A 5,129-nucleotide genomic window follows, 5' to 3' on the forward strand; every position below is an offset into this window, starting at 1 on the left:
AGGCGACAATTTATCCCAACCACATTGGTTACGGTACAGAGCCGGCGCGAGAGCCCGAGCCCACTCTTCTGCAAAATGCTGCGCATGCTCTTTCGAGACAGTGTTCGCGAAACTGGGTAGGATTACCTCCTCCCCTCGCGGCGCCGCGAGCACAAAAGGTGGGGGCCAGTCAGCCTCCGAAAGTAAAATATCATATGTAGAAGACAGATTCTCCCAAAATACACCTTTAACGGTACGCTGTATGTCACCTTCAATTAACAGGACAATTTCATATAGTCTTTCAGGGGGAGCAAGTCTCGTATCCGCTGTTTCTATCACAACGTAGACATCAGTCGCTGTCACCCTCAGTAGTGGACGCAGCGCCTCTCTGACTATGGTTATCTCCGCCGCGCTGTCCAGCAAGGTCAGAGCCCACGTCAGATTCCGAAGCCGCGTTCTCACTATCTGTGGCATATCGATGCGCTGTTAAGGCTGCGACTTTCTTTTTCGCAAACTGCGGACGCCTAGGCGTAGAATCCTCCTGCTTCACCGCGCCGTCCGTCTGGCGGGACTGACCACGTCCTTGTTGGCCACCACGTCCACGTCCACCCCCTCCTCCTCCACCGGTCTTCGGGGCCGATGTGTCCTGAAAGGAACGAGGAGAGCGTTGATCAGAACCCTGAAAACGATCAGGTGATTTAATCATCGCGCGGTCGCGCAAATCATAAACTTTTTCGGATGGCGCAGGAGCTTGTATTGCAGGAAAAGTACCCTGAGTCTGCATTGTCTGCTTCCCCTGTGTCTGTTTTTTAGGCCAATTTTGTTTCTTGGACTTTGGCTGGGCATCTGTCACTGCAGATTGCCCCTGTGGTTGTTTTTTCTCCTTCACTGGAAAATATTTCAGACCTCTACTTGTGCGGCCAATCGTTTTATAAGCGGCCACCACAATCTTTGCTAACTGGCGGGGTTTGTCGGCATCGGGCAGAGCAGCCAAAGCATTCGACACCTGAAAGTTAACTGCATCTCCTTTAACATTGGAGAGAATGAGATCACTTACAATCTCAAAAGAACCACACAGGCGCATACCCAATTCAACCGCTGCCTCTGGACCGTGATCATTCTGAACACGTCTAACGATTTCAGGCAGGGCAGTCATAGACGGGGTGCCGAAGCACCTTGTATAAACTGCCGCAAATGTTTTTCCCCAGCTGTCACAGTCAGCAAGTTCAGGAGTAATATCCTTCGGGAGAGTAATCGTCAACATTCTATGTTTATCAGCAGGAGTAGAATTCGGAAAAACCGCTTCCAGTTGATCAAACTTCTCTGCTAGCCAGAATGGGAAGTCATCGTTGTCAACAGGACGCGCACCAAAAACCGAATTTACCATCACTGGATTGAGACGCATTCCGCCTCGTTCCATGGGAGCGGCCGCACCCCCCTGGGGACCACCAGGAAGATGTCGACCGATGTATTGCACTAAAGCACGAATCACGGAAATGGAAACTACATGTAGCCTGCGAATTTCTGCCAGGGTACAAGCCCCGTGATTCGGGTGCGGGGTAAAGCCACCCAACGCAGGCCAATTAGTACCTGGAATTGAGAGTGGACCTAACCTCGCACGGGACAAACAGTGGGGGAGGGCGCCATCAAACCAAACTCGATGCTGCCAATGATCAATAGGTATTTCCAATGCCCTGTATGGCGTATATTCAGCCGGGACATCCGAGGCGGTGTAGGAGTGGTACAAACCAGAATTAGCGTCCACAGCCGGAAACGTAACCCAAGAGTAAAACAACTCGTAAGGAAACGCCGGATCTGCACTTACCACGAAAATCACAGCCATCCCATCTACTGGGACCTGGTACGTCTGAAGATGGTTGCGTACCGCTACGCGACTATGCTGTGCAATAGCCACCGCTGCCGCCATCACAGAATTGGAAACAAGTAAACACAAAGAATACTTTGTAGCACAACTGGGTAGTAACTCAAAGAAACCGTTTAAGTAAGAATCAAGCTTGAATAAAGACCTATTTCAAAAAATAGGTAGGTTTCACCAACACCCCGTTTTCCGGAAACGGACGTGAAGGGGTTAAGGCATGAACGATAAACTACTCGAGTGTCATGATATAAGACCACCGAAAACGTTGGGCGCCATGTTGCAGGGTTTCTGTACTCACACAGAACTGTGCACAGAGGAGTGGAACCTCGGCAAATTAGGATGTCCCAAAACTTACCTTAGCAACCAACTCACCCCTTACCAAGCTAGCTACAGTGTCTCATTGGACATATCAAACACCCAATGTTTAGACAAACCAGAACATGAACTTACAGTACCTCAGGGTACGTGGGACTCATGAACACTCTTTCGTTATATTATCATTACAAACCAGATCATGGAGTAAAGAAGACACATGTGCATTTGAAATGTTTATTTACTAATGCCGTCTTCTCAGGCGCAGTATCTTTGATAATACAAGTATACTTATTATCAGTAGCAAAATTATCAGCATAGTTACTAAGACATAAAAAGCGAATGGTGACAGCATGTTAACATGCTGTAATGAATAAGAGTTAACAACACTTATATCTCACCCTCCCTAACACATATATTATATTATTATCTAAGAAGGTCTCTTTGGGTTGTTTTAGGGCGGGCCCATACCTTAGTGTCCTAGCATGAAGGAATCACATCAGCATACACCAGCTCTCTCTGCATGTGCACCGCATCAAGTGTGTTAACAATTCTCGTGCAAAGCAATATCAATCCCGCCTCAAGCCCAAGTTGGCAAAGGCTGCACTTGTGTTATGACTATGAAGGCGTGGAGATCAGACCTCATAACAATTCCATATCGTGTTGCTCCTGAAACTTCAGCACTCTCCGTGCAGACATGGTTTATTAAACAAGACTGATATCAGAGCAATAACATATTATTCTCACATACACCACGGCAAACCACTAGGTTGAAAGCTAAGTCAACAATTAAGGGTCGTGTGCAGAAGTTGCAAGAAAGGAAAAATGGCGTTTAAATCTGAAATGTACCTATGCTAACTTAACACGATATAAGGATATATAGGAGCTATACAACAGCACTCTCCCATTGTAAGCACTGCTGAGAAGTGCTGGTACTCTCCAAGTAAAGTCACTGGACAGTGCTGAGAAGTGCTAGTACTATCCAATTAAAAGCACTAGAGCAGTGCTGAGAAGTGCTGCACTCTCTCATTATAAGCGCTAGAGCTTCCATTAAAAGTACTGGAGCAGTGCTGAGAAGTGCAAGCACTATCCAATTAAAAGAGCAATTCGTTTCCTACTGAATGTTTTTATGTCCTTTTGTCCCCTCCCACCACCGACCTCACCCCCCCCCCCCCCCCCCCAAATTTATCCCGCCCCCTCTCCTAGAAGTGTGCAAGGTTTATTTTTTATTTTTCATTTCAGGCATTTAAAAGCAAAAAATGGTTCGGTGTCCTAAAGACGTAGAGTTACATTAAGTACATTTCGGCTATTGGGCAAGCAGGGGTGACGCGGGTTAAAGGGGTTACGTGGATCCCTTCTGCTTCGTCCCTGGACGTTCCATCCGCCGACGACCTTACTTATCTGATTCCTCATATTTAAGATTGTCCGTTCTGTGATGCTGTGGCAATAGGTATATTATTGAAATATAGGAAAATTAAAAAATATTATTTAAATATCAATAAAAATGACTGGCGATCAAAAGCAAGCATTGTTAAAATCTAAGAAATGAATTTTAAAAAGTATGCGCCCAACGTGGGGCTCGAACCCACGACCCTGAGATTAAGAGTCTCATGCTCTACCGACTGAGCTAGCCGGGCTGACAAAAGTTTATGCTAGACCGGGCAGATAATGTCAGATGGGAACCATGCCTTTCTTTTCTTCTGCAGAGTTCTGCACCTGCCATGAAGGGGGGATTTGATGTATGTTTGCTTTATTTATGTGCCATTCTTTTGCTACAGTCTCTTTCCCTCGGTTGCATTCTTTTGCTACTGTCTCTTTCCCTTGGATGTCAGGTTTACCGTTTCTCCATATCCCAATGACTCACATTGAGCACTAAAGGCCGAGTGACACTCGGGTCTGACATTTGGCTGCTTGGACTTTCACCTGTCGTCGTCTGTTTTTCGGTGTTAGTCTCCGTGTTCTATTAATACATTTCTTCACCTCTCAGTTGTCTCTTAGTTTCCCGGCATCTTCTCAGATTTCGATGAGGGAGACGGACGGTCGTCCTGACTAGTGCATAACAGTGAATCTTTAAACGATCCCTACCCTCTGTGTGTGCACCGGGCCCAGAGGGAGGAGGGACCTAACCATAAAAGCCCCTTGAGTCCCGAGAGGACCCATCTGTCTCCCTCATCCTGTTTCTCACACTGCCTCTTCCCCTTTCTTTCTGCATGCTTTTATTCTCTCTCTCTCTCTCTCTCTCTCTCTCTCTCTCTCTCTCTCTCTCTCTCTCTCTCTCTCTCTCTCTCACTCTCTCTCTCTCTCTCTCTCTCTCTCTCACACACACACCCACACACCCACACACACTCACTCACTCACTCACTCTCTCTCACACACACACACCCACACACCCACACACACTCACTCACTCACTCTCTCTCACACACACACACACACACACACACACACCCACACACACTCACTCACTCACTCACTCTCTCTCACACACAACACACACACACACTCTCTTTCTCTCTCTCTTGCTACTTCTGCTATCTCCCACGCTCTATTTCTGGTTCTCTATCCTCTGCATTTTTTAGGTGTCATATATGACCCTTCCCCTCTGATCCTAAACACCAAACGCTACAGCGTAGTGATTTATCAAACCCTTTAGAAGTCAGAAATCAGCGGAAATCATAGTTTCCAAGGAGCACATCCAGGCTGCTGTGCCCACTCCAGTGGAAGATCCACAGGAGGACACATGGCTGGAATGGTCAGAAGCCCGATTTAGGTCTATTGTAACAGCTTCAGATGTTTAATAGTCCTCATGTAAACAAGGATTGGTAAAGGTAACATGTCTAGCGTTCCTTTTTAGGCCTCGCCTGCAATAGAGCATGTGCTCTGGCTTGTGAGAGATATTGTATGCAACCAAGGGGTTAGAAGCCCCGCTCTTACTTACCATTCTTTTCTTCATTGTCAC

General features: G+C 46.8%; 1 non-coding gene across 1 annotated transcript; it reads right to left on the reverse strand.

The window, feature by feature from the left end:
- Positions 1-3,734: 3,734 nt before the first annotated feature.
- TRNAK-CUU (transfer RNA lysine (anticodon CUU)) lies at positions 3,735-3,807 on the reverse strand. Its single transcript has one exon. It is a non-coding gene; the product is annotated as a tRNA-Lys (tRNA).
- Between the last annotated feature and the right edge of the window lie 1,322 nt (positions 3,808-5,129).

The sequence above is a fragment of the Lissotriton helveticus genome, chromosome 12 (assembly GCF_964261635.1).
Source record: "Lissotriton helveticus chromosome 12, aLisHel1.1, whole genome shotgun sequence".
Classification (NCBI taxonomy): Eukaryota; Metazoa; Chordata; class Amphibia; order Caudata; family Salamandridae; genus Lissotriton; species Lissotriton helveticus.